The sequence below is a fragment of the Salvelinus alpinus genome, chromosome 39, assembly GCF_045679555.1.
Source record: "Salvelinus alpinus chromosome 39, SLU_Salpinus.1, whole genome shotgun sequence".
NCBI lineage: Eukaryota > Metazoa > Chordata > Actinopteri > Salmoniformes > Salmonidae > Salvelinus > Salvelinus alpinus.
Genome location: NC_092124.1, coordinates 603,277 through 621,766, shown reverse-complemented (window position 1 = coordinate 621,766; position 18,490 = coordinate 603,277). Strand labels below are relative to the sequence as shown.

At 41.6% G+C, this 18,490-nt stretch overlaps 1 pseudogene; it reads left to right on the top strand.

Annotated features, from left to right (window-relative positions):
- The first annotated feature begins 6,814 nt into the window (after window positions 1–6,814).
- The window catches only part of LOC139566661 (cilia- and flagella-associated protein 97-like), a 34,326-nt pseudogene continuing 22,650 nt past the window's right edge, over window positions 6,815–18,490 (top strand).

The window sequence follows — 18,490 nt, the reverse complement described above, 5'->3', positions numbered from 1 at the left end:
CCTAGCACGCAATGATAACATCAAACTTGTTGGATGCATTTGCTGTTTGTTTTGTAAATGAATGGTAAATAATGTATTGTGTCATTTTGGAGTCACTTTTATTGTAAATAAGAATAGAATATGTTTCTAAACACTTCTACATTAAAGAGGATGCTACCATGATTACGTATAGTCCAAATTAATTGTGAATAATGTTGAGTGAGAAAGATGCACAAATATCAGACCCCCAAGACAAGCTAACCTCTCAATATTACAAGAACAGGAGAAGTTATTATTTTTTGGGGGGTATGACATTTGTGCATTTGTATTTTCAAAAAGGTTCACCTGATATAGATGATAATACCCTCAATTACGGCTGACAGGAAGATTGACAATGCATTAGCTGAGATGAAAGCGTAAGAAAACAGAGGAGAGGAGGAAACTTCTCGTAGCAAGACGGCGTTGACAGAGATGGTCGCCTCACTTCGAGTCCTTAGGAAACCATGCAGTATTTCGTTTTTTTATGTATTATTTCTTACATTGTTATCCCAATACATTTGAAGTCTTATTACATACAGCCAGGAAGAACTATTGAATATAAGAGAAACGTCAACTTACCAACATTACGACTAGAGGTTGACCGATTATGATTTTTCAACGCCGATACCGATACCGATTATTGGAGGGCCAAAAAAAGCCGATACCGATTAATCGGCCGATTTTTATATATATATTTGTAATAATGACAATTACAACTATACTGAATGAAAGATTTTATTTTTACTTAATAGTATAATACGTCAATAAAATCAATTTAGTCTCAAATAAATAATGAAACATGTTCAATTTGGTTTAAATAATGCAAAAACAGTGTTAGAGAAGAAAGTAAAAGTGCAATATGTGCCATGTAAAAAAAGCTAACGTTTAAGTTCCTTGCTCAGAACATGAGAACATATGAAAGCTGGAGGTTCCTTTTAACATGAGTCTTCAATATTCCCAGTTAAGAAGTTTTAGGTTGTAGTTATTAGAGGAATTATAGAACTATTTTTCTCGATACCATTTGTATTTAATTTCCCTTTGACTATTGGATGTTCTTATAGGCACTATAGTATTGCCAGCCTAATCTCGGGAGTTGATAGGCTTGAAGTCATAAACAGCGCTGTACTTCAAGCATTGCAAAGAGCTGCTGGCAAACGCAGGAAAGTGCTGTTTGAATGAATGCTTACGAGCATGCTGCTGCCTACCACCGCTCAGTAAGACTGCTATATCAAATGTCAAATCATAGATTTAATTAGAATATAATAAACACACAGAAATATCATTAATATGGTCAAATGGTCAAATCCGGAAACTATCATTTCAAAAACAGAACGTTTATTCTTTCATTGAAATATGGAACCGTTACGTATTTTATCGAACGGGTGGCAACCTTAAGTCTAAATATTGCTTTTACATTGCACAACCTTCAATGTTATGTCATAATTATGTAGAATTCTGGCAAATTAATTACTGTCTTTGTTAGGAAGAAATGGTCTTCACACAGTTCGCAACGAGCCAGGCGTCCCAAACTGCTGCATTTTTCCTCACTCTGCTTGCACTGAATGCAAGAGAAGTGACACAATTTCCCTAGTTAATATTGCCTGCTAACATGAATTTATTTTAACTAAATATGCAGGTTTAAAAATATATACTTGTGTATTGATTTTAAGAAAGGCATTGATGTTGATGGTTAGGTACATTGGTGCAACAATTGTGCTTTTTTCGCAAATGCACTTTTGTTAAAACATCACCCGTTTGGCGAAGTAGGCTGTGATTCGATGATAAATTAACAGGCACCGCATTGATTATATGCAATGCAGGACAAGCTAGTTAAACTAGTAATATCATCAACCGTGTGTAGTTAACTTGTGATTATGTTAAGATTGATTGTTTTTTATAAGATAAGTTTAATGCTAGCTAGCAACTTACCTTGGCTCCTTGTTGCACTTGCGTAACAGGTGGTCAGCCTGCCACGCAGTCTCCTCGTGGATTGCAATGTAATCGGCCATAATCAGCGTCCAAAAATGCAGATTACCGATTGTTATGAAAACTTGAAATCGGCCCTAATTAATCCGCCATGCCGATTGGTCGACCTCTAATTATGACCAGGAATACGACTTTCCCGAAGTGGATCCTCTGTTTGGACCACCAACCAGGACAATAGACCTAATCCCAGAAGCCGGCACAAAACAACGGTGCCGCAGAAGAGGCAGACGGAGCGGCCTCCTGGTCAGGCTCCGTAGACGTGCACATCGCCCACCGCTCCCGAGTATACTACTCGCCAATGTCCAGTCTCTTGACAACAAGGTAGATGAAATTCGAGCAAGGGTTTGCCTTCCAGAGAGACATCAGAGATTGTAACATTCTCTGTTTCACGGAAACATGACTGTCTCGGAATATGTTGTCGAAATCAATTCAGCCACCGGGCTTCTCCATGCATCGCACAGACAGAGATAAACTCCTCTCTGGGAAGAGGAAGGGCGGGAATGTATGCTTCATGTTTAACGACTCATGATGTAATCGTAACACCATACAGGAACTCAAGTCCTTCTGCTCACCCGACCTATAATTCCTTGCAATCAAATGCTGGCCATATTATCTCCCAAGAGAATTCTTGTCAGTTATAGTCACAGCGGTGTACATTCTCCCTCAAGCAGACACCAAGACGGCCCTCAAGGAACTTCACTGGACTCTATGTAAACTGTAAACCATATATCCTGAGGCTGCATTTATTGTAGCTGGGGATTTCAACTAAGCAAATTTGAGAACAAGGCTACCTATATTCTATCAGCATATTGATTGCACTACGCGCAGGTGTAATACCTTCAATCACTGCTACTCTAACTTCCGCGATGCATACAAAGCCCGCCCCCGCACTCCATTCGGCAAATCCGACCACGACGCCAACTTGCTCCTACCGTCTTATAGACAGTAACTCAAACAGGATATACCAGTGACTAGAACCATTCAATGCTAGTCTGACCCATCGGAATCAACACTTCAAGATTGTTTTGATCACACGGACTGGGATATGTTCCAGTCAGCCTCAGATAACAACATTGAGTGAGTTTATAAAGATGTGTTATTGGAGATGTTGTACCCTCTGTGACTATTAAAACCTACCCTAACCAGAAACCGTGGATGGATGGCGGCATTCGTGCAAAACTGAAAGCACGAACCACCGCATTTAACCATGGAAAGAGGTCTGGGAATATGGCTGAATATAAACAGTGTAGTTATTCCCTCCGCAAGGCAATCAAACAGGCGAAATGCCGGTACAGGGACAAAGTGGAGTCGCAATTCAACGGCTCAGACATAAGACGTATGTGGCAGGGTCTACAGGAAATCACGGACTACAAAAAGAAAACCAGCCACGCCACGGACACCGAAGTCACGCTTCCAGACAAACTAAACACCTTCTTTGGCCGCTTTGAGGATAATACAGTGCCACCGTCGCGGCTCACTAACAAGGACTGCACCCCCCCCCCCCCCCCTCTCCTTCTCTGTGGCCGATGTGAGTAAAACATTTAAACGTGTTAACCCTCGCAAGGCGGCTGGCCCAGACGGCATCCCTAGCCGTGTCCTCAGAGCATGTGCAGACCATCTGGCTGGTGTGTTTATGGACATATTAAATCGCTCCCTATCCCAGTCTGCTGTCCCCACATGCTTCAAGATGGCCACCATTGTTACTGTACCCAAGAAGGCAAAGATAACTGAACTAAATGACTGCCGCCCCGTAGTACTCACTTCTGTCATCATGAAGTGCTTTGAGAGACTAGTCAAGGATCATATCAACTCCACCTTACCGGCCACCCTAGACCCACTTCAGTTTGCATACCGCCCCAACAGGTCCACAGACAACGCAATCGCCATCACACTGCCCTCTGCCCTATCCCATTTGGACAAGAGGAATACCTATGTAAGACTGCTGTTCATTGACTACTGCTCAGCATTCAACGCCATAGTACCCTCCAAGCTCATCATCAAGCTGGAGGCCCTGGGTCTGAACCCCGCCCTGTGCAATTGGGTCCTGGACTTCCTGATGGGCCGCCCCCCAGGTGGTGAAGGTAGGAAACAACAACTCCAATTCGCTGATCCTCAACACCGGGGCCCAACAAGGGTGTGTGCTCAGCCTCCTCCTGTAATCCCTGTTCACCCATGACTGTGTGGCCAAGCACGCCTCCAACTCAATCATCAAGTTTGCAGGTGACACAACAGTAGTGGGCTTGAGTACCAACAACAACGAGACAGCCTACAGGGAGGAGGTGAGGGCTCTGCGAGTGTGGTGGAAGGAAAATAACCTCTCACTCAACGTCAACAAAACAAAGGAGGTGGTCTTGGACTTCAGGAAACAGCGAGGGAGCACCCCCTATCCACATCGACAGGACAGCAGTGGAGAAGGTGGAACGTTTTAAGTTCCTTGGCGTACACATCACTGACAAACTGAAATGGTCCACCCACACAGCCAGTGTGGTGAAGAAGGCGCAACAGTGTCTCTTCAACCTCATGAGGCTGAAGAAATGTGGCTTGTCACCTAAAACCCTCACAAACTTTTACAAATGCACAATTTAGAGTATCCTGTCGGGCTGTATCATCACCCACAACCCCAGGGCTCTCGATGTTTAAACAGGCAAGTCAAGTCGCAGCAATGAAGAATTGAGTGTGTGCGCGTTCACGCGAAGGGGGAGATTTTGGCAGGGGGGAGTTTTTTAAATTTTTTAAAGTTTAATCCTAGAACAAACTTCAAATCAGGATAGGCAACCAAAAATAATAATTAATGTATGTGTGTTATATTAAACATGGATGTAGTAAAATGTAGGCAAGCAATAAACATTTCAGAACAACTACTAGTCGAATAAGCCATGGGAGAGATGACGAATTTTGGCAAAGAGATTTATTTATAGACTAATACACTTGAAACAAATAGCCAAACCGAAAACTGCAGACATTATTAACCGACATAAAAAATCTAATGTAACGCAGCCTAACGTGATCAGAAATCTCAACTAGCAGGCAAGTCGCAGCAATGAAGAATTGAGTGCGTGCGCGTTCACGCGAAGGGGGAGATTTTGGCAGGGGGGAGTTTTTCCGGCACAACACCGGAAAGCTACACTAAAATAAGTAGTTGCTTAGTTACAGTATCTATTCAACCCACACATATTTAGTCTAGCCGAGCATCGTTTCATGTAACGTTAGCAAACTACTTTCAATATGCCATTTAAAGTAACGTTACATGGAGACTGCTTGGTTTTAATGGAATGGACTAAAAAACAAAGATAGCTAATACATTTAGCGTGCATGCCAGGTAAGGACGTAAAATAAAACATAGCTAGTGTGCTTTATTGTAGCTAGCTAGTTAGGTGGCTGACGTTAGCAGATATGTCTTGTCAAGGATCAGCTTACTTGATACGGTCTTTTGTAGGATACTGACTTGATAGCGTTACAATGAAGTTAACTGTCTGTCTATAAAAATTACTTTACCAGAATGCCTTGGTTACTTTTGGTGCTGACTGTAAAAGTGTCTGTCTTTCTACTAGCTAGGTAACTACTAACGTTAGCTATCTTAACAGTAACTAGCTAACGTTAGTGATATCAAGGAAATTCCACATCTTGTTAACGTACACCCATGGACTGTTTTACTGGCTCTTCCATTAGAAATGTGGATGTTTTACTTGATCAATAAAACCTGCAATTAGGTGCTACTATATATGCATTGTCCTGTGGTCAAATAAAATAGCTAAATGCATTTGGCATTGGGTACTGTAAAAGTGCTTTTTGAATCTCAGTTTAGACTCACAGTTAGCTAGCTACTGTAGCTAACATTATGTAGGTAGCTAGATTGTAAGAAGCAGTTGTCAACAAATGCATATACAGTGATCCCTCGCCACTTCGCGGTTCACTTATCGCGGATTCGCTATTTCGCGGATTTTCATAATGCATTTTTTTTTTTTTTTTGGTGCATTGTGCTCTGCATTCTGATTCGCTAAAAACTCACTCCCGCTTCTTGTATCAAAACATGCTACGAATTGTGCTATCATTTTGTCGTCTCGTGCAGTTATGTGTACGTACATAAAACAGCTTGGCAAATTTACATTAAGTTGGCCAAATTATCTTGTAATTTCGAACATCTCCTAAACCCATAATGTCGACGAAACGGCCTACACGTGAGTCACTGTATTTGTATACAGTGATCCCTCGCCACTTCGCGGTTCACTTATCGCGGATTCGCTATTTCGCGGATTTTCATAATGCATTTTTTTTTTTTTTGGTGCATTGTGCTCTGCATTCTGATTCGCTAAAAACTCACTCCCGCTTCTTGTATCAAAACATGCTACGAATTGTGCTATCATTTTGTCGTCTCGTGCAGTTATGTGTACGTACATAAAACAGCTTGGCAAATTTACATTAAGTTGGCCAAATTATCTTGTAATTTCGAACATCTCCTAAACCCATAATGTCGACGAAACGGCCTACACGTGAGTCACTGTATTTGTATACATGTAATAGTTGCTAATTGTAAAAAAAAAAAAAAGTTTTCTATTTCGCGGATTTCACTTATCGCGGGTCATTTTCGGAACGTAACCCCCGCGATAAACGAGGGATTACTGTAGCCTAAACATAGCTAATGCTGGTTTTATTAAATAAGTAAATTATTGATGATTGAATGGTCACCTATAGGCTACCGTTTTGGAATTTAAATGAAGTATTAACCAGCTGAGAATATCGAATATAAAAAAATATCCCGTTAACGTTCTCTCTTCAGTTCTCGACCAGAGTGCTGAAGGAGACACCTGTTATGTACAGCCCCAAAGAACTGGAGGGCGAAGTCGTTTTTCGACAGCGACGGTGATTGTGACAGCAGCAGCATCAGCAAAGAGCAAGGGAAGAGTGAAAGAAAGAGTGAAATAAGCTCTGAGGCTAGAAAGGAGCCAGGCATCCAGCCGGAGGCTCCACAGACAGAGTGGTACAGAGAGGTCCGGTGGTGATATCGCAACCGAGGACAGAGGAGAAGGGTCATGGCTTTGAGGCCGAAGACAGGAGCAGCTGGTCTTCTAGCATATCTTCCATTAAATCAGAGGTAGGCATGATAATGGTGAGGCTATTTGGTGAATGGCTGTAAGAAAGGCATGAACAATGATAGTCTGATGAAAATAACCACTGTTGTATTTTACCCTTTCCCTTGTGACTTTTTCCGACCCCTTTACCCAGGTCAAGGTAAAGTCACAAGGAAAAGGCAACGAGTACTTTTTTATTAGGGGCTCCCGAGTGGCGCAGCGGTCAAAGGCACTGCATCTCACTGTTAGAGGCGTCACTACAGACCCTGGTTCGATTCCAGGCTGTTTCACATCTGGCCGTGATTGGGAGTCCCATAGGGCGGCACACAATTGGCCCAGCGTTGTCCGGGTTAGGGTAGGCCGTCATTGTAAATAAGAATTTGTTCTTAACTGACCTAGTTTAATATGTATATATTTTTTTTAAGTCTGTGTGGCTTCGTCATTCTACTTTACGCCACAAGGTGGCATTGGCCACTCAATACAACTGCCCAGGCTTGGGGTCCTTTGGGATTGAGGCCTAATCAATGTCAAGGAAGCGTCATTATTTGGAATTCGAAATAAAGTAATATGATTTAATCCTAAAGATGTCCATTAGAATTCCAATTGTTTTTATACAATACAGTACAGATTTAGAACAAACAGTAGTCACATAAAATGCGATCCTCATCATTCATGTTCTTAGTGGGAATCACTTTCAGCTTGAATAAAGCTTGAATAGAGTTCCATGACCAGGGAGCTGAGTAATAAAAACATGTCTAACCATGGTCTGTTGTAATATTTGTTGTAGTTGTAAACTATATTCACTTACCTGTCTAGTCGGTGGTGAAGGACGGCAGCGGTGCAGAGGAGGTATCTAGCATCAACTCCAAGAGCTCCAGCGACATCCGCACGGCGTCATTGGCAGAGGAGCAGGAAGAAGGCGCAGATAATGATGAAGATGGCTATCACCAGAGCCAAGATGAAAGCAAGGAAGAGTCAGGGAGGCCACCGGGTCAAAGGTTCCAAGATTATATTTATTTTCCTAATTATTTAGGAATCCCATATATCCTTATCTCAAAATTTAAATGAGGCATACAATTTCTTATCTTCATGTATTTATTATTTTATCTATTATTTATAAATTAAAATTGAGATTATAAATGTATTTTCCAAAGGAGGCCTGGCCAATATACAGTTGAAGTCGGAAGTTTACATACACCTTAGCCAAATACATTTCAACTCAGTTTTTCACAATTCCTGATATTTAATTATTGTAAAAAATTCCCTGTTTTAGATCAGTTAGGATCACCACTTTATTTAAAAAATGTGAAATGTCAGAATAATAGTAGAGCAGTGGTTCTTAACCTGGGTTCGATCGAACCCCAGGGGTTCGGTGAGTCAGTCTCAGGGGTTCGGCGGAGGTCAAGACACACATCTGACTCATATGATTCGTGATGACATGCCCCGCTTGGCCATCATTGGCTGCAGGTGATCACGCTACATCGCTTGGCCTATCTGTGCTGCAGGGAATTTGGTGCGCTCAGTAGTCGACTTGTGACTGTCGTGATGGTACGTCTTGTGATTTCTTTCTTAATATTTTAATCCCTTCATACTTACTATGTCGAGCAAAAAAAGAAAGTGGTCGGACGAATATGTACAATATGGATTCACATGTATAACGGAACGTGATGGGAGTCAGCGTCCTAACTGCATGATTTGCAATGCCAAGTTGAGCAATTCTAGTCTAGCACCGGCAAAACTAAGAGAACACTTCCTTAAGCTGCATGGAGATGGAAAATACAAGAACACAACGCTCGCTGAATTCAAGGTGAAGAGAGCCAGATTCGATGAAAAGGCTACTCTGCCTGTTCTCGGCTTTGTACCCATCAACAAACCGATCCTCACAGCATCGTACGAAGTTGCTTACCTGATCGCAAAGCAGGGCAAACCACACACCATTGGTGAAACACTCATAAAACCAGCTGTGTTGAAGATGGCAAATATCATGCTGGGAAAAGAGGCTGAAGTTAAGTTATCCCAAATTCCTCTTTCAAATGACACCATCAGCGACAGAATAGAGGACATGAGCAAAGACATCTTGGCTCAAGTAGTTGCAGATCTGATTTCAAGCACGGCAAAATTCAGCCTTCAACTCGACGAGACCACAGACGTTTCCAATCTAAGCCAGCTTGCTGTATTCGTGCGCTATGTGAAAGACGACGTGATAAAGGAAGATTTTTTATTTTGTAAGCCTCTTACAACAACAACTAAGGCAGCCGACGTGAAGAAACTTGTGGATGACTTCTTCAAAGACAACAATCTTTCGTGGGATATGGTTTCTGCAGCTTGTTCGGACGGAGCTCCAGTCATGCTGGGAAGAAAGTCTGGTTTTGGTGCGCTAGTGAAAGCCGATGCACCACACATCATTGTTACGCATTGTATTCTGCACAGGCATGCGTTGGCAACAAAAACCTTGCCTCCAAAACTGGCAGAAGTATTAAAAATTGTAGTGGAATGCAATATGTGCGAACTAGTGCTCTGAGGCACCGCATCTTCAGTGAGCTGTGTAAAGAAATGGGCTCTGAATTCGAAGTACTTCTGTACCATTCTAACGTTCAATGGTTATCCCGGGGACAGGTGCTGAATCGTGTTTTTGCCGTGCGTGTGGAATTAGCCCTGTTTTTGCAAGAGCACCAACATTGTCATGCAGATTGCTTCAAAAATTCTGAGTTCATTCTCATTTTAGCGTACATGGCTGATATCTTCGCAGCTCTCAATCATCTCAATCAAAAGATGCAGTGGAGTCAACATCATCGAAGCGGAGGAAAACCTGAAGGCTTTTCAAAAAAAGCTACCGTTATGGAAACGACGAACAGAGAACGATAACTTCGCAAACTTTCCCCTGCTGGACGACTGTGTAAGTAAGATCGAAGATGTATCTGGAATCGGAGACATTTCTGTACCCGCGGAACTGAAGCAAGCAATTGCCACGCACTTAGATGAGCTTGCAAAGTCTCTCGACGGATACTTCCCTACAAGAGAGTCATATCCAGCATGGGTGAGACAGCCGTTCACGTTTAGTGTTGAGACAACAGATGTCAATGATGAATACCTCGATGAAATCATTGAAATTCAGCAGAGCCAGGTTCAACAGCAACTCTTCAGAACAACAACGCTTTCAACGTTTTGGTGTCAACAAATGGTAACGTACTCTGTTATTGCTAAGAAAGCTCTGGAGATTTTCATACCGTTTGTTACAACATATCTTTGCGAGCAATCCTTTTCGAGGATGCTGGACATAAAAACGAAGAAAAGGAACAGACTTTGTTGTGAAAATGACATGAGAGTGGCACTTGCCAAGGTGAAGCCGTGCATTTCTGAACTGGTCTCTGAAAGGCAACAGCAGAAGTCACACTGATTAGCAGTAAATATTCATTATTTAGTTTTTGTGTGAAAATCATGTTTTGATGATTTTGTTCTTTGAACACACAGTGTTGATGTTGATGCACGGTTCATTTTGTGCACCAGTAAAATATATACCTATGTTTTGAATTTGAAAAAATCTTATTTTATTTTTCCAATTAAGAAGGGTTCGGTGAATGCGCATATGAAACTGGTGAGGTTCAGTACCTCCAACAAGGTTAAGAACCACTGTAGTAGAGAGAATTATTTATTTCAGCTTTTATTTCTTTCATCACATTCCCAGTGGGTCAGAAGTTTACATACACTCAATTAGTATTTGGTAGCATTACCTTTAAATTGTTTAACTTGGGTCAAAGGTTTCGGGTAGCCTTCCACAAGCTTCCAACAATAAGTTGGGTGAATTTTGGCCCATTCCTCCTGACAGAGCTGGTGTAACTGAGTCAGGTTTGTAGGCCTCCTTGTTCGCACACGTTTTTTCACGGTTGTCCACATATTTTCTGTAGGATTGAGGTCAGGGCTTTGTGATGGCCACTCCAATACCTTGACTTTGTTGTTCTTAAGCCATTTTGCCACAACTTTGGAAGTATGCATGGGGTCATTATCCATTTGGAAGACCCATTTGCGACCAAGCTTTAACTTCCTGACTGATGTCTTGAGATGTTGCTTCAATATATCCACATCATTTTCCTACCTCATGATGCCATCTATTTTGTGAAGTGCATCAGTCCCTCCTGCAGCAAAGCACCCCCACAACATGATGCTGCCACCCCCGTGCTTCATGGTTGGGATGGTGTTCTTCGGCTTGCAAGCCTCCCCCTTTTTCCTCCAAACATAACGATGATCATTATGGCCAAACTGTTCTATTTTTGTTTCGTCAGACCAGAGGACATTTCTCCAAAAAGTACGATCTTTGTCCCCATGTGCAGTGGTCTGGCTTTTTTGTAGCGGTTTTGGAGCAGTGGCTTCATCCTTGCTGAGCGGCCTTTCAGGTTATGTTGATATAGGACTCGTTTTACTGTGGATAAAGATACTTTTGTACCTGTTTCCTCCAGCATCTTCACAAGGTCCTTTGCTGTTGTTCTGGGATTGATTTGCACTTTTCGCACCAAAGTACGTTCATCTCTAGGAGACAGAACGTGTCTTCTTCCTGAGCGGTATGATGGCTGCATGGTCCAATGGTGTTTATACTTGCGTACTATTGTTTGTACAGATGAACGTGGTACCTTCAGGCGTTTGGAAATTGTTCCCGAGGATGAACCAGACTTGTGGAGGTCTACAATTTCTTTTTCTGATGTCTTGGCTGATTTCTTTAGATTTTAATTTCCCCATGATGTCAAGCAAAGAGGCACTGAGTTTGAAGGTAGGCCTTGGAATACATCCATAGGTACACCTCAAATGATGTCAATTAGCCTATCAGAAGCTTCTAAAGCCATGACATAATTTTCTGGAATTTTCCAAGCTGTTTAAAGCCACAGTCAACTTAGTATGTGTAAACTTCTGACCCACTGGAATTGTGATACAGTGAATTATAAGTGAAATAATCTGTCTGTAAACAATTGTTAGAAAATTTACTTGTATCATGCACAAAGTAGATGTCCTAACTAGAATGGCCGAATCGGAATGGCCGATTTAATTAGGGCCGATTTCAAGTTTTCATAACAATCGGAAATCGGTCATTTTGGACGCCGTTATTTAACTAGGCAAGTCAGTTAAGAACACATTCTTATTTTCAATGACGGCCTAGGAACGGTGGGTTAATTGCCTTTTTCAGGGGCAGAATGACAGATTTTTACCTCATCAGCTCAGGGATTCAATCTTGCAACCTTACGGTTAACTAGTCCTACGCTCTAACCACCTGCCTCACGAGGAGCCCGCCTGTTACGCGAATGCAGTAAGAAGCCACGGTAAGTTGCTAGCTAGCAATAAACTTATCTTATAAATAACAATCAATCATAATCACTAGTTATAACTACACATGGTTGATGATTATACTAGTTTATCTAGCGTGTCCTGCGATGCAGTGCGCATTCGCGAAAAAGGACTGTTGTTGCTCCAACGTGTACCTAACCATAAACATCAATGCCTTTCTTAAAATCAATACACAGAAGTATATATTTTTAAACCTGCATATTTAGCTAAAAGAAATCCAGGTTAGCAGGCAATGTTAACCAGGTGAAATTGTGTCACTTCTCTTGCGTTCATTGCACGCAGAGTCAGGGTATATGCAACAGTTTGGGCCGCCTGGGTCATCGCGAACTAATTTGCCAGAATTTTACGTAATTATGACATAACATTGAAGGTTGTGCAATGTAACAGGAATATTTAGACTGATGGATGCCACCCGTTAGATAAAATACGGAACAGTTCCGTATTTCACTGAAAGAATAAATGTTTTGTTTTCGAGATGATAGTTTCCGGATTCGACCATATTAATGACCTAAAGGCTCGTATTTCTGTGTGTTATTATGTTATAATTAAGTCTATGATTTGATAGAGCAGTCTGACTGAGCGATGGTGGGCACCAACAGGCTCGTAAGCATTCATTCAAACAGCACTTTTGTGCGTTTTGCCAGCAGCTCTGCTGTTTATGACTTCAAGCCTATCAACTCCCGAGATTAGGCTGGTATAACCGATGTGAAATGGCTAGCTAGTTAGCGGGGTGCGCGCTAATAGCGTTTCAAATGTCACTCGTTCTGAGACTTGGAGTGATTGTTCCCCTTGCTCTGCATGGGTAACGCTGCTTCGAGGGTGGCTGTTGTCGATGTGTTCCTGGTTCGAGCCCAGGTAGGAGCGAGGAGAGGGAAGGAAGCTATACTGTTACACTGGCAATACTAAAGTGCCTATAAGAACATCCAATAGTCAAAGGTATATGAAATACAAATGGTATAGAGAAAAATAGTCCTATAAGTCCTATAATAACTACAACCTAAAACTTCTTCCCTGGGAATATTGAAGACTCATGTTAAAAGGAACCACCAGCTTTCATATGTTCTCATATTCTGAGCAAGGAACTTAAACGTTAGCTTTCTTACATGGCACATATTGCACTTTTACTTTCTTCTCCAACACTTTGTTTTTGCATTATTTAAACCAAATTGAACATGTTTCATTATTTATTTGAGGCTTAATTGATTTTATTGATGTATTATATTAAGTTAAAATAAAAGTGTTCATTCAGTATTGTTGTAATTGTCATTATTACAAATACATTTAAAAAATCGGCCGATTAATCGGTATCGACCTTTTTTGTCCTCCAATAATCGGTATCGGTATCGGCGTTGAAAAATCATAATCGGTCGACCTCTAGTCCAAACCGTCTTGCCAAAACTATAGTTTGTTGACAAGACATTTGTGGAGTGGTTGAAAAACAAGTTTTAATGTCTCCAACCTAAGTGTATGTAAACTTCCGACTTCAACTGTAGCAGCAAACAGGCATGTAACATTATGCAGGGGTGTCAAACTCATTTCAGGTGAGGAGAGTTCTTAACTAATCAGTGACCTTAACTCAATGAGTTCCACCGTAATGCTGGTGCATTTTGGACTTATAACCCCTTTTAAACATTTTGTGTTTGAGCTATAGACTTCTGAGTTGTCCCATTGGAAGTGTCTATTTCTTCTGCATCCGAAGATACCAATTCTTAATCAGAGAGGTTGCCTTAATCGACATCCACATCATCGGTGCCCGGGGAGCAGTTGTTGTTGGGGGTGCCTTGCTCGTTAGTCTTTGATTAACGGGGGCTGAACTAGAGCAGTGTTTGTGAGACAAGGGTGGATCCTTAAGGGGACCGGGGCCGTGTCTTTTTACAAAATCATCTGTGGAGTCCTAATGGTTTGAGCTACTAACTATTAAAAGCTATCTACTCTGATACTCTCACAAACATGCACATGTAACATGTTTTGCTTTATGACGCTCACAAGCTACACATGAGTTGTTAGAAGGAAAGGGGGTCTTCTACATAGAATATCATAGGAAATGCCATGACATAGTGTCTATAATACTGTAATAAGGTCACATAGTTGCTGTCAAAAACTCCAAACTCTACACAGTTGTCACTGACTAGTTGGATATTAATTTGCCGCTGAGACAAATGAATGCAACTTTTTATTTCAAATTGTTTTGTGTTCTACTTGTAGCCCTGGTTGTCCTGCAAATACAATGCTAAAACACTTAATTGTGAGGCTAATTATAGGGGCTGGACATGCAGATAAATGAAAGTCAGATAAATGGAAAGCCAATTTTTCCTGGGGCCTCAGGGCTGATAGGGTTAATTGATCAATCAAGTACAAGGGAGGAGCGAAAACCCGCAGACACTCGGCCCTCCATGGAATGATTTTGACACCTGTGCATTACAGACATTAAATCAACAGTATAGTGTTCCAATATGCAGGCAAAATAAAACATTGCAAAATACAGACAAAACTTAAAGCATTCACATCCTCTGTTTACCAGGTTGTGTTCTTATCTAGACTGCCATGTCATTCAGTTGGATTTCGGAAGCCTTTGTTTCGGGACTTTATCTTTTGTTAACCCAAGGTTGAAACCCGGACCTAATCGGACACGGCATTCCCAAGAAGCCTGTCAGGAAGCTCCGCCACAGGAGCTTGTCCCCGTCTTCTACTTCATCCGAGTCAGAGACGGATGAGAGCTACAGCAGTGGGGAGAGCTGCTCCTCCGAGCCCTCTCATTTTGTGGACATGGTAGGATTACAACTTGTTCTTGTCTAGCTGGCTTAGGCTAGTCTTTCTCAATCCTGCTCCTGGAGAGAGCTACAGTACTGCCCGGCTTTGTACGCATTCCCAGTGGTTACTTCAAGGAAGAGAGGAAAGAAGGATGCATTTTTCTTTTTTTTAAATATTTTCTTTTTGCATTTTCCAATTAACAACATTCAAGACAAACGTGAAAAGATATTAGACAACAATAGGACAAAGTGACAGTAATAGATGAGCGTAACAAAGAAAGAAAAAATAAAACAAATTATAATTATATATACAAACATACAATAAAATAAAAATTATATTGAGACATTGGATCATACCTGCCGTAGGCTACATATTATACATTACGTGTGAAACATTATATAAGGATAATATAGAGATTCATTCAATGTGATGTGGGGGGAGATTCTCCATATAGTCAATAAAAGGTTGCCAAATTCTGTAAAATGTATTTAACTTATTCCTCAAGCGGTAAGTAATTTTCTCCAGTGGGATACAACTATTAACTTCTGATAGCCACATTGCAACTGACAGGGGGGAATCCAATTTCCATTTCAAGGCGATACATTTCTTGGCAATCGCTAGCAATATTTCTGTTAGCTTTATAGTATGGCTTTGCCTAAGATTGGTGTTAGTAAAGTTGCCCAGTAGACAGACCTCCGTGTCTAAAGGGAATGCAACCCCATGAATTGAGGATATGGTATCGCATACCCCCTGCCAGAAACCGTGTAGTTTTGAACACTGCCAAGTGGAATGGAGGAATGTTCCTTCATCTGAGCCACATCTAAAACATAGGGAGGAGATATCAGGGTTGAACTTGTGCAGTCTAGATGGGGTGATATAGAGCTGATGGAGGAAATTAAACTGGATCAGTCTGTCTGGAGTTCAGTGTGGATATAACACCATCCCTGCATAGGTCACTCCATAGACCCTCATCAAGATCAATACCCAGATCTTTTTCCCATCTAAGTCGGGGTTTATCTAGCCCAGGCAGTGTTAGTCCTGACATAAGAGCATCGTAAACACGGGAAATGGTCTTGAACAGTGGTTGGTCTGCGTGGCAGAGTTGTTCAATAGGTGACATCTTAGGTAGGTTCCATTGTCCCTTGAGAGACACCCTAATAAAGTTTCGTAGTTGTAGGTAGCTAAAGAAGTCCCTGTTAGGCAAGTGGTATTTCTGTTTCAGCTGATCAAAAGACATAAGAACTCCCTCCTCGTAACAATGTTCCAGAAGAGTGATCCCCTTATCAGACCATGGTCTAAAGTTACTATTCTGGAAAAACATAGGAATCAATCTATTGTTCCATAAAGGGGTTTTAGGGGAAAGGAATCCCCCTCGTCCGAACAGCTCATGCAGTTTGCACCATGCCAGGACAGAATGTATGATTAAAGGGTTGTCTGTGATGGTTTTTATAGATTTTCTGTCCCATTTGTAAAGCAATTCTGCCCCAGTGTCATCATTTACCTCAAGCTTTTCAATGTTCAACCATGAGGGAGAGGGACCCTTATCAAACCTCTGAGCCAGAAACCTAGACTGTGCTGCCGAGTAGTACATTCTAAAATTGGGGAGGTTTAAGCCCCCTTGACTGTAATCCAGGGTCAGTTTATCCAGGCCAACCCTAGGGGTTTTGCCGTGCCAGATAAACCGTCTGATCATCTTGTAGAGAGAGGAAAAGAATGCTGCGGGAACAGGGATAGAGAGAGAGATTCAAACAGATATAGAAATCTGGGCAGGACATTAATTTTAATTACATTGATTCTACCCAGTAGAGTGAGAGGTAAGTCCATCCATTTACAAAGGTCACCCTCCACCTTTTGCAACAAACTGGCCAGATTGAGTTTATAGAGGTTGTTCAGGTTACCATCCACCATTATGCCCAAATATGTGAAGCCCATAGGCGACCATCTAAAAGGAAACTTGTGCTTGATGGTATGATGGTCAAAGACAGACAACTGTAAGATTTCGCTTTTATCTAAATTGACCTTATATCCAGAGAAAGAACTATAACACTGTAGTAGGATCTGCAAGTGAGAGAGGGAGTGTTCTGGGTTTGTTAGAAATAAGATAAGGTCGTCCGCAAAGAGTGATAATTTATGGGTATGGGGGCCCACCTCAAAGCCATGTATGTCAGGGCACGTTCTAATAGCCCCAGCCAACGGTTCGATGGCGAGGGCAAAGAGGTGGGGGCTAATTGGGCAACCTTGTCTATTCCCCCTATAGAGAGGGAAAGAGGAGGAAGTAATCCCGTTGGTAGCAATCCTAGCTTTAGGAGATTTGTAGAGTGATTTTATCAAATTTACAAACACGGTACCTAAACCAAACTTTTCCAAGACGCGAAAGAGTTATGGCCATTCAACCCTATCAAAGGCCTTTTCAGCATCGAGGGAGACTGCCACACTAGGTATTTTGTTTTTGTTAGCAAGGTGAATTATATCAAAGAACCTTCTGAGATTATTGGAGGACAATCTATTAATTATGAAGCCAGTCTGATCTGGGTTGACCAACAGGGGAAGACATGACTCCAGTCTCTTAGATAGCATCTTGGTGACCAGTTTACAATCTGTGTTAAGGAGAGAGATTGGTCTATATGAGGCGCACTTTAGTGGATTTTTCACTTTCTTGTGGATTACAGTAATCACTGCTTGAGAGAAAGACTCTGGAAAGCAGTTGTCTTCCCTGGCTTTTTTAAGTACCTCCATAAGGTAGGGGACCAACAGCTCCCTAAATTCTTTATAGAACTCTGGAGGGAAGCCATCCTCCCCAGGAGATTTATTAGAAAGTAAGGATTTAATGGCCTCCAACAATTCAGGAACTGAGAAGTGTTCACTCAAGCGCTCGCTGTCTTGCTGACAGGCATGGGAGGTTGAGAGAGGAGAGAAAGGAGTCGATCTCTGATAGATCATCTCTTGATTGGGAAGTGTAGAGGTCTTCATAGTATTTCTTAAAAGTATTATTAATTTCAGTAGGGGCGAAAGATATCTCATTAGTAAGAGTTTCTATAGCATTAATTGTACTCTTACTTTCCTCTGCTTTCAGTTGCCATGCCAATACTTTGTGAGCTTTCTCTCCAAGCTCGTAATAACGCTGTTTTGATTTAGTGATGGCCCTCTCAGCTTGATATGTGTTCAGAATATTATATTTCAGTTTTTTATTTACCAAAAGCCTGTATAGATCTTTAGTCGGGCCTCTTTGGTAGGTTTTCTCTAGCTCTAAGATTTCAGATTCAAGGGCACTCAGTTCCGCACCGTGTTTTCTCTTCAGCCCTTTAGTATAGGAAATGATCTGTCCCCTCAGATAG